The 12,544-nt window shown below is 35.4% G+C and overlaps 1 protein-coding gene across 4 annotated transcripts in view; it reads left to right on the top strand.

Annotated features, from left to right (window-relative positions):
- DLGAP2 (DLG associated protein 2) overlaps nt 1–12,544 on the top strand; it is a 428,484-nt gene that overhangs the window by 151,605 nt on the left and 264,335 nt on the right. The window lies entirely within an intron of this gene.

Below are 12,544 nucleotides of genomic sequence, written 5' to 3'. Positions count from 1 at the left end.
TTCTATGGGGCTATATATAGTTCAAAGGTTAAATACCCAGCATCTTTTTTTTTTTTTTTTTGTGAGCATTTTAGAGGTTTCCAGTTTTCATGAGAGTAGTGCTGAATATTACTTCACATATGTGGATGGCTTTCAGCCACTGTATCATAATCCTGGGATCTGTGAGTGTGAAACTGTACGATGGGTTTGATTGCTGACTGTAAACTACTTTATTCAACAGATAAATTTATTATTATTACTATTATTATTTTTGTTGTTGTTATTGTTACTATTATTATTATTTGAATAAGAATTTAAGATAATCCTATTTAAGCAATAGGGTGAAGAAAGAGATTAGCCAATATTTACTGCAGCTAACTTTCAGAGTTTTGTTTAAGGTGGCAGAGATAATAGCTATTTTTACTGTCTCTGAGAGAGATTTACCTCTGTCTCTGTCTCCAATGGCTGTAGAGAGAAGAAAAATTTTCAGCTTTCATTTTATGGAAATATTCAAAGTTAGGTGTAAAGAACTGAAACTCTCTAAGAGATGAATATACTTGATAACTGCGATAACCAAAATATTCATGGCACTCTGCAAAACTTGCTGAATGGAGAGGTAAGGTGTGAGTTAATTTTAAAAAAGAAGAAATGAACCACTGATTGTTAATCCTCTCTTGATCTCAGGTATAAGGAAAATGAGTGTTGCTCTCTGACAGCAGTTTAGAGTGGCAATGATATGTAAGGCTATTATTAGATGGAAATCTCTGGAAACTAGAATGGTTAAAGTTGATGTACTCCCTTCTACTACTACTACAAGTATTGTTTAAGGGTAATTTTTAGGGACATGAATATATTTTTATGTTGAATTTATCTCTTTCACTTCAATGCACACGTTATGATAGTTGTTCATCCTGTTTTCCTGACTGCAATTTTTCTGTCACTGTGCTACTGCCAGTGATTATAACAAAAGGTCTTTTCATGTATGCCTTGTCTGACTGATTAATTACTTGGATAATATAAATGAGATCACTAGGAAGTTTTTGATATTTTTGCATGTTTATCTTTGCAGGTGTACATGTATTAATGTCAGATGTATTCTGACTCATTCACAAACATTCTGAAAATCTTGTTTCCTGATTGAAATCAGGAAAGGCAGCAAAATTAATTTTGAGCTGTTTTACAAAGCCAGGGATTTAAAATGATTGAAGTAGATCTAATGATCAAAAATGAATTCTGTGAATACATCTAGTCAAGTATAACTTTGAATATAATGTTTTTGTATGAGAACACATGTGGTTTGAGTCTGTAATATAGAATCACTGAGCAACGGGTATGTCCTATAAGCGATTGCCTGCCAATATGGAAGTTCTGACTCCAGCCAGAATTGCAATTAAATACTAAAGGCTGGGAGTTGAAGTGTTGTTCTTGGGTCTAAGCAAATGCTAAAATTCATGCTGAAGATGCAAGAGCAGGATGGCAAGGACTGCCATATCTTAACAAGGTTCATTTATCTAGACTATAATTTCTCCTCTTCATATTGGGGTAAATTTCATCTTACTGAAACTTCTGAACTTTACCCAAGTAGGTGAGGTGAGTAGTTAAGGTGATGAACTAACAAACAGGACCATATTTTCTTGTGGTTTTCTTGAAGAGTATCTTTATATGATCTTTTAGTTATGGTTGCCACCAACAGACAGAGTATTTTAAGCTGTTATACAGTATGATTGAAGTCTGTAATAGAAAAATTTTGCTTCTCTACACCCTCAGTAGCTTTCATATTTTTTCCTAAACTGCAAAGCTAATTTTCTTCAGGTGGACATTTTCCATTGGTTCCATTATAAATGGATGTTTTAAGGTAAAAAGGTGCATGGAAACAAACAAATAAGAGCTCATTCTAGCCATGAAAAAAAAAATAGGAGTTATCTGGAAGAGTAGGAACCTTGAACAAGGAGGAGGTTTTCCAATGCTTCTTAGCATATTTTGCGAAAAAGCAGATGCTTCAAATGCTTCAAAACCAGTTATATGGCAGAAACTTGAAAGAACAGTAAAAGCTGTCAAAGCTATCAAGACTGTATGAAGTATACTTATAAGATGAAGTGTTCATTCTTTTTATGTTCTCCCCACTGTTTAAATATGACTTTACTGGTGTACTCTTTAGAATTTTTATACGATATTGGTGCAAAAATGAAAGTAAAAGATCCCTGGAACATAATGGTTAGTAAATGACTTTTAATCTGGAGATTTGTCATGTGTCATTCCAACCTTATCAGCATTCAACTACAGTATAACCAGGGCATAACTTTAAAATAACATAATAGTAAAATGTTCCTTAAAACAACCCCAAACAATGAAGTCTATGACAGACATAAACCAAGTGTATCCAAGAGAGATTGCTAGCATGTAGTCAAAGGCTGATTAATGAGATCAGTAGAGAAACTAAGCACGTAGTTTTAATACTTCCAGATTTCTTATAAAAATACAGACATATGGAAAGTAGGCAAAAGAATTCAGAATAAGGTTTTAAATAAAATCAAACCAAAGACATATTACTGCATATGCTGTATAAGCATAGATGTTGCTGGGAATACAATTACTTCATCATCACGGGTTCAATCAGTCAATGGATATCCTAGAGAGTAAATCAGTGGAGTCTGTCATTATTGAGAAGTTATTATGAAACAATTTCAGAGGTTAGATATACAAACTAGTCATATGAGTTTAAGTGAAGAATAACTATTAACTTTTCAATCTTCATCAAAAGCCAAAAGACTATGTTTAGGTTTTCTAGTGTTTATGAATAAATGACATTTTTATTACTTATCATTCCTAAACAGCAGTGTAATAATTACCAAATGTTGATGACAATTTATGAATACTGAACTGACCTTGCATGTTTGCATATATTTGCTCTGAAAGAATGATAGACTCATCAGCTTTAGAGGAAGTGTATGCTGAGAATATAAAGATATGAGCCAACTAGTGCTAGATCTTCAGATATTAGGGTACTTGTTCTCAAACGAGATAAACCCACTCCAAATATCATAATTCATTGCTCACAGAACACGTGAAGCACTTAATCTCTCTCACTGCACTGCAGGAATTGTTACCGTGGTATGTTTTCCTAATGCTTTATGTATTTTATTCAAAGGCATTTGAAAACTTCTCTGGTTTTCTATAGGGATTCTTCTAAAATCAAATATATCTCAGTTCTAGGTAGGACTGCCTAATTGACTTAACTCAGCTTCTCCAAAAGAGGGAAAGCAAATAAACAAAAAAACAAATAAAAAATGTCAGCACACAAGTGTCCTCTTATTTACAACTTAAAACAAAATGGAAACACAAATTAATTCCTCCATATACATTATTTTTCATAGAAGCCCTGGTATAAAGTTGAAAAGATTGATTCCTTTCTATTCACAGTAATGGTCCAAAAAAGGATGCATTTCTTGACTAAAATTTTAGGATATAAATATATACAACCATGTTTTTCAATGTAGCAGAATTTCACTGTAAATTTCATGGGTTGATGCTTTAGTATTCTCATATGTCCAGTGTGGTGTCTATGTTACTAAAAGATTTATGTTTGTCTTATAGTTTACAGTTATCAAGACACAAATGTTTGTGTCTTCATGGAACTATGCACTTTCCAGTCCTCTACATATTCTATTCTGTGTAAGGTTTCCTTTCAATAACCAATTATCTTTGATGTGCAGCCTTATCAAATGCTTCTTGAAAAATGCATACCATCCATGTCACTCTCTTATCTATCACAACAGCATTATCTTCAAAGAGTTCTATCAACTTAGTTATGCAAGACATTCCTATTATATGGTCATAGTAGCTGGCTTTAATGGAATTAAGCTTAACTTAGTGGTTGCTTGTCAGTTACAACAAAATTGTTTTTAATATGTATTAAAAATGTTAAGCTAGCTGGTGATTAAATATTTTACCCTTTCTCATGAGTAATTTGAATAACGGTGGTCTCAGCTTTTTAAATCTTCAGAAGCTGGTTCTGCCATCACAGAATATTGAATGTGAAAGCTCAGTAAATGCTTTGCTAATTGGAAAACATTAGGAAGCGAAGCACACTTATGTACTTAAACAACAGAAGCACAGAATTAAAATAGAAAATTTCAGAGAGTGAAAGAGAGGAGTCTAAAATTCAGAAGAAAATTTCCAATGCTAATAGCCAGAACAAGAAAAGAATGCTAAAGAAACTTAACTTTATGATACTGTAAATATCCCACCTCAAGGTCTCGGAGGCTTGGAGAAGTTAATTTTAATTTAATTTTTTCCTCAGATGGGGGGTATGTTAATTATAGTCATGATTTCATGCCATAGGAATAATTGCATTTTTAATAATTGAATTGCCCTTTTCAGTAGACTTTCAACTTAAAGACACATTTTGGAATGAAAATCAATATATAGAAAAAAAAAGTTACATATACTAACTGTCTCTTAATTGTGTATCATCAAGACTGTTACCAGATTAACACTTATACAATAGTAAATTGTAGAGCATAAGAAAAAATAATACAAAATGGAAAGTGAAAAGAAGCTTTAAGCCACAGTAATGATAGCGATACTCTTTCATACATCTCTGTGAAGGCAGTTTACACCAATACACCAATGCACTGTAATGCAGAGTGAAAAGGAGTTAATGGTAGTGGTATCTTGAGCAGCTTGGAAATGTGACCAGGCTTTTGCATTCATGTCCCTCTTGGAGGGAAGAAGTAGGCCATGAAAAAAAAAAAAAAAAAAAAAAAAAATTGTTAGTAGACACTATTAAACTGAAGACCTTCTCCCAAACAATCTGAACAATCAGAAAAGAAAGCATGTTTGTAGAGATAGAATTTGGGCTTTTCTTAAATATGGGAGAAATGTTCTTGTTCCCCATGGCAACTGGATCTATCATGACATGGGTGAGTGTAATCTCAAAGAAAAGTAAGCAAGTCTTTAGAGGGCTGTAGGTCTTGATACGCTGTTACATGCTTGGAGCATACGACGAAGCATTGGGAAATAATCTATTGATTATGTTGTGAAACTACAGTTAGAAACTAGAAGCCTAATTAATATTTTGGTGAAAAGTGGATATTGTTGTCTTGTAGAATTTTCTCAGTAGACAAATAGACTTTCTGTCTCCTAAACTGAGAACAAAATCATTACTGGTAAACAGAGTGCTTCAGCTTTAGCAAAGTATAGATGTTTTTTCCCTTCTCACTTAAATCAATGGGAATTCTGATCTGCTGAAGCACAGTTAGTCTTGTGCACAGAAACAAGGTGTACTTAGATTATGTGGGAAGCACAATTAAGACAAACCTAAATTAGCCACATATATTCTTTACTTGTTAGTTTAGAACTTGAGACTTATTCTGACATTAAAGCACAGACATTGATTCCAGCTGAAAGGCTCCATAAAATAATGCAACATGACTGTTAGCCTTTTTCTTTGTTAAAGAAGGTATACAACAGCATCTGTAAATAACAAGAAATAGGACAAGAGGAAATGGCCTCAAGTTGCACCATGGAAGGTTAAGGTTTTACGAAAAATTTCTTCACAGAAAGGGTTGTCCAGTATTGGAACAAACTTCCCTGGAAAGTGGTTGAGTCAGCATCCCTGGAGGTATTTAAAAGATGACTAGAAGTGACACTTGGGGATCACAGTCAGTGACTTAGGCTCCATGGTTTAGTGGTGGACTTGTAGTGTCAGGTTTATGGTTGGACTTAATGATCTTAAAGGTCTATTCCAACATAAAAGATTCTGTGATTCTAAGCATTGATTATTTTAGGAGATAAATAATCCTTGTAGAAATCTATCAGATGCTTAGAAGTGGCATGCCACCTGAGGAATTTTTCTCAGATGATTATTTTTATTGCATTGAGTTGACCTCTTACTGTATTTGAGAGAAACTGCAAAGATAAGGGCAAGATAAAACAACTCTTCCTCTGATGCTTGAAAGTATACTTCATAGAGTCTTACTCAACATTTAAAAAATTTGAGCATATACAATCATGAATTCTGTTTGAGTCAGCTATATGCTTTCAGACCCATATCATGTATCCCTCAGACAGTGGAAAACTGCTGGAATTGGATCAATTTTTTTTTTTTTTTTTTCCTAGAATATATTGAGAAACAGCTTCATAGATTTGTACAGTCTTTAGGGATGGCATTTTTTTTTTTCTGTTAAAGATTCATGCTGTGTGGGCACCTGTAGTTGTTTCAGGTTCACCAATTTCTGTTTTCTGCTGCGAGATACGATTAGGAGAAAAGCAAATCAGGCTCAAACTTAAAGGGTATAGAGAAAGTTTTATTAACCAAACTAGAAGAGAAGAAAAAATTAGTAAGAACTAGAATAAAACCTTCAAAACACTTCTTCCTCTCCCACAACTTTTCCTTCTCTTCCCACTGACAACCTATAAAGGCAAAACTTAGAACTCAGGTCAGTATACCACCTTTAAAATGGCCTTTCATCTGCTCTTTTAGAGAGAGAAGTCTTTTGGTCTGCCATGAAAACTTCCACACAACAACAACAAAAAAGTTCTCTTGTGGCCTTTAATTCTCACAAAAGCGGCCACCCGGGCATCTGCATCTTGTGAAGTCCCTCCCATATCACATGGCCTTCTCACAGCTGTATTATGGGCCATGTAAACTCATGGGGTACTATTTTAAAGATGAGTAGTTCAAAAGCAAATGTTCTCTTCATCATTTTTAAAATCAGACTCATCTTTAGGAACAGAGATTCTCTTCTCTTCCTGTGAGCAGATCTTCATCTTCTCTCTCTCTCTGTTCAAGCTTCTCATAAGATCACAGCTACATCCATACTTACTTACTTCACCACAAATGCCTTGGCTCTTATTTGCATATTTTCCATGATTTAAAGGGATATTCTAGTATATCACAGTCCATTACCATGGTTTTGCAAAAGAATTTCAGCCTAAAACCAAGGCATCTTCTTGTTTTTTCCATCTAGGCCTTGACTCTTCCTTTCCTAACCTTGATGCCTTCATACTGTCTCTCTATGTGTCTTCACTCTGTCCTTTTCTCTCACTTAAAAGAGGATTAGTGCTTTGCAAGTTTCATCTATGTAAGGAAAGAGTTAATATTTCTCACGGCTCTGCAGAGGGTCATGATGTTTTTTTTCCCAGGCAGTGGTCTAAGGTGGTAAATTCAGGCCATGCTGGGGCTGCACTAGGATCTCGGGGGCCTCAGCCACACACAACTCCAGCTGAGGGCCACTCCGCACGGCTGGGCTCCCCCTGCTTGGACAGATAATTTGGTACTGGTGGCCAGAGTTGTCTATGGTGAAAGATTCTTCAGAAAGCCGCAATGGTGGGGGAAAGGGCCCTGGCCCCTCAGCAGGGGCTGCCCAGCCCACCAGGCCTCCCAGGACTGCCATGGGGAAGCATCTTTAGCAGCAGGATGTTAGCAGCTGCTGGGCGTGATCTGGGCAGGACGGGGCCCTTTCTCCTCCCTGCAGCCCAGCAGCCTCTGGGCCCAGTCCTGCCACAGCTACAGCAGAGGTAGGGCCTGGTCAGGACGAGGCAGGGCCTGGCAAGGCTGCGCCAGGCCTGGCGGCCACTCGGCACAACAGGGCTGACCCCGCCTGTTCCCAGACTGGAAGAAAAGAGAGCCTTCCCAGGATTTTTCCAGAGTTTTAAACTGTGTAGTCCAGAGGTGTATACGGCTTTTTAATTGGTTCCACAGGTTGTCAGTATTCAAAGCTAGTCACTGATTGGTTTTGCCACAACTTTCAATCAATGCAAAACCAGCACAGCACCTCAGATGTTATGTTGTGGTGACGTAAAAGCAATTCATTAAGTTTCTTGCAAGTTTTGCTTATGCAAAGAAATATAAATGTTAATGCATTGTCAAAATACTTTTCAGTGAAATATTTAATTTACTATAAATATCCACTTTTTGCTTGTCTTTACAACCTGTGAAATGAATCGAGAAGATTGGTTCATAATAACAGCACAGTAAAATCTTCCACTGGCAGGGAAAGAAATTATCCATGTTAGCACATTATGCAGTCTCAGTAGTTATCTTCTGTGTAAATGAATGTCATGCCCCTGGAGGAAGTCAGACTGACAGGGCTCTTTGCTCAAGACTTCTATTCAGGTTATATACAACACACAGACCACCTTCCCAACTAACCTTCCTTTGTCCTGCACTGAAACAATGAAAGGAAAATCCCTGTGTCCATATTGATTTTCTTCTCCTCCATGGATTTTTTTCCAGAGGTAACTTTAGATTTCAGTCGTCAAATTATAGTTCTTTGAAAGAGGAGGAAACCTAACCCAATCTTTCTCTTGTGAAAGCTTATTCCTTGCTGCTTTATAGTGTTTTGTTTTATTAAAGTTAAGGCATCAAATAGCTTGGACATTCATTGCTCTAACTAGAGAAAGTACTCCAAACATTTGTGTGTTTGACCAGTAACCACAGAAATTCGTACTGCAGAGATTTGCTTTGTTCAGGGTATGGATTTCCCAATACCTGAAAATTTTTGAAAAGGGATATTCCAGTTTTGGTCTATGTGCATACCATACATTCAGATTCAGAATTAATAATAATTTATTAAGGAAATTCTAGGCACTTATTTTACAATGTTCTTTCCCTAACACCTCTATAGAGCTCCCTTTTGCATTGCTATGACCATTACATACACACTTATGCAGACAGAGTGATTTTGCCTACCAACTGCATTAGTTTTGGAAAGAGAATGAGCCTCTAGCATTTTGCTGGACAGGAACAATAATTATAATGCATTAAAGCCATGAAAAACATTTATTTATGGAGCCTAATAAAACATCAGTTTAAAGTACCTATGAATTTGAGTGGTGAAATAGCGTTCTTCCATATTTTAATTCAGAAAATTTGTTTGGTTCCTAGAGATATCAATGCCCTTTTTGCCACAATTTATTTAGATATTAAGTTTCAAAATATAATTTTTTTTAGTAAGAGGGGAAAAAAGTAATCATTTGTGTTATTAGAACTTACGTTTTTTACCAGAATTTCATCATTTGTGTTTTGAGGAAGGTGTGAGTTCATCAAATACATCAAGGAGATTGTAAAACAAAAGGGTACAATACAGAGAAAACATTTGTATGGATACTTCTATTTATTACTCACAGTTTGGGTAGCTAGTAATATCTGCAGCTGCTCATGGACTGGAAGAGTCCATTTAACTCTTCCAATAATTGTTCTTTAGACATAAATAGACCAAAATTCTTTACTATAAAACCAGCTCCATATCTTTTAACATAGGAAAGCCTTTCAGTTAAAATCCTAGTCTTTACAGTTATTCAGGTCGTTTTGAGTTTTTCCATGAGTGACAGAAATAAACAGCTTATAAAGCAGTCTACACACTGCCTGTTCAGTCAGAATTCTCCCTTTGCTCTGTTATTTTTTATAGCAAATATACAATAAAATAAGCTCTTCACTCAGCTTGCATTGTCTCTAAATTTGGTTACACTGGCTATTCTTTCCTGACTCTTTAGTCTCTTTCTACCTCTATTTCCGAGAATGACAATTACTTCTTTTTCATCTTGTACAAGCTGTGACTTCCACCAAGTTTTTGAAGAACATTACAAAAGTCTGCATAATTAACATAAATAGTAAAAAAAGCTCAGAAGTTTCATTGAATAGGTGTTGACTCTGGGGAGGAAAAAAAACAAACTAAAGTGAAACTTAATACATTGAAGATGTAATCAATTATTTTGAGTTTTACCTGTGTGGTGACTGGAAATGCCATTGTATGGGTGTCATTAGAATAAGCAGTACAGGAAATTCCACCTCTTTTCTTTTCTTTGCTACAGTAGTGATGAGGAATATATCATTGCATTAGAAACTAGAAAAGCATTTAAGATTGTGACCGGGATATGCAAAGCAATCACACGGAGACAAGAAATTTTGCAGGGCAGAGTGTTCCTCTGAGAGAGCCCCAAGGCTGAGCCAAGGCCGAGAGCCCCTCTGCCTGTTTATTTCTTACTTTTTATACATTTGTGGGTCTGGCTGTGGATTGGCTTGTGGAGTTTTCACCTCCCAGCCAAATGGCCAGACCAACTGTCAGTTACAATTGTTTTCAGGTTAGAAATATGCAAACAAAGGACAGAAAATGAAAAACAAAGGATTTGTTTATGTTACATGTGTGGGAAAAGGTAGAAACTGCTCCTAATATTGTACAGTAGCTAAAAAGTCTGACTCCATCTTATGAACAATCAGAAGGATTTAAAAAACTCAGAAAAAACTGGGTGACATAAGATTACATTGACTATTCTAGAAGTAAGAAAAAGTTAAAAATTGCTTCAAATGCTGTTAGATCAGTATTCACACCTTTCCATTCACTTTAATGGAATTGAATTTACTTGCTAGCACCTTCAGTGCTAAAAAACGTTTAAAACCAGATACCATTAGAAATATATTTTTGCATAATTTATTTAAATTATGAAAACATAATGCAGGAAAATGATATGATAAGCAGAATTACCAGTATTAGGTACACAGTATATTTTTTGCTAGCAAGACTTTAGTAAATATGTTGACATGGATTTGCATGGCATTTCAAGTTATCGTGTAAACTACAGCACACTGTGAGGATGCAGTTTCAAAATTTTGCACTTTAGAAGTCTTGAAGCAAAAAACATATCAATGCAAAACTGTTCGTTTGTTATCCCCTCTTGCCTTCAAAGTTTTCTCAGGACTCCTGTTGTTCACATTGTGTCTATTAGTCTTTAAGTTATCCTTATGAGAACAAGCCACACACTGCAGGCGCGTAACATAATCGGTAGCACTTACCACACAGCACTGTCCATTTTGTATAGAAGACACAACCACTCTTACCACACTTTTGGGATACCTTTGTATTTGCACTCTAAACATGATTCTCCAGAATTCTTCAGCCAGTATCTACAGCTCTGTGCTGAAACATGGATTTGCCTTTGGTTAGTTGCAGTAAATGGATCTAATTTGAACATGAACATGTGAGAATCAGGAACTTGATTATTGAGGTGCTGGTACTTTTGAATACAAAGTCCTGAGTTTGGTACTAAATGCCATGGTCTGTGTGATACTGGACTTAGACTCTATAATTTTCTTCTACCTGCAAATGGGACTAAAAAGAACCCAGATAATACAGTTGTGGGGGCTTGGTATATGCAAAATAGAAAGTAAGTACCGCCTGTAATTTTTGAAGACACTTGCTGATGTCAAGGACTGTATTATTCTTGAACCTACAATTCTGCATCGAAGATTTTCACTGAAGAGTTGGAGAATTCAATACCCATCAAAACTAATATCCCTTTAGTACAATTCTTTTTCCCTTGCTTGGTATGCTTCAAAGTTGTGTAATTGTTTTAAATTATGTTATACATTATTTTGACATATTAACCTGCTAAAGGGGCTTTGTAAAAACTGTGTGGTATTACATATTGTTTTTCTTATGGTAGCAATCAATATCTGTACATCTGCTTGAGGGCTTTGCATTTCTCAATAAGATACTCTTGAATTATACCTAAACTTTTCCATTCAGAAGTTTTCTAAACAAGTGCATCTGTATGTTCTGGAGAACCATACGTCCACCATTCTTTATATGTGATGTACATAATTGGTGCCAATGCTTAGAGAATTTGTAATGAACAAGCAGAATATGCTCTCTTTATAATATTTTGGAGATAGAGTCAAAGTCTTAAAGCTTTGTGATGTCTCTTGTATTGAAAACTTATAAATTCAGAGAAAAGAGGGCATTTTGCCTTATGGCTTCTCTGCCTAATAAAATGTGATATTTTTCAAGATTTGCAAATTGAAAGATGTGTAGGGGCAAAACCTTTATTATTCTTGATGTAGTGTAGGTAGATTGGCATGAGGAAATCTAGACAAAGTATTACATAAAAGTGGGAAGAAATATCCACAGATCATTCAGTAATTTAACTTTCTGCTTTTACAGACTTTAAATTGCTTTGTGCAACCACTTGTCTACTCAGGAAAACTGCTTGTCATCCATTTTGCAAATCTACCAACTCAGATCACATTCACACCCAGCAGAACCACAAACAGTAAATGAAAACTCTGTCGTATTTTCTGTCATCTGTTGAAGCAATATTTAATCTTAAAGAAAAAAAAAGTATAAAAGTAAAAATAAAAATTTAAAAAAAAAAAAAAAAAGTCATAGGAGCCTTCTGGCTCTTTATGATCCTATGACTGCATGGAATAATGGCCTTTCATGGAAATGAGCTGAGTTTTGCCATATGGTTGAGGATGTTGTAGCTGCCACCACTGCTCCGGTTGTTGACCTATCTTTTTGTAGGTGAACAAAATTGGATGCTGCTCTGTTCCTTACTCTAAATGACTCTGTACAATTACAGGCGGAGTACATTCATGTTCATCTCCAGTATAAAACTTTTAAACAACTGTTCAGTTTCTGGAGAAAATCCCAGAAATCTGTAAAAGTTAATTTTCATCAATTTCAGTCCCAAATTGGAAAGCTACAGTAGAAGAATAAATCATGAATATTTTTGGAAAAGATTTTTCAAGGTTTTGAACTTAAATGAGAAATGTCTTATTAGTAAA

The sequence above is a fragment of the Hirundo rustica genome, chromosome 3, assembly GCF_015227805.2.
Source record: "Hirundo rustica isolate bHirRus1 chromosome 3, bHirRus1.pri.v3, whole genome shotgun sequence".
Classification (NCBI taxonomy): domain Eukaryota; kingdom Metazoa; phylum Chordata; class Aves; order Passeriformes; family Hirundinidae; genus Hirundo; species Hirundo rustica.
This window is presented reverse-complemented; position numbering and strand designations above follow the sequence as displayed.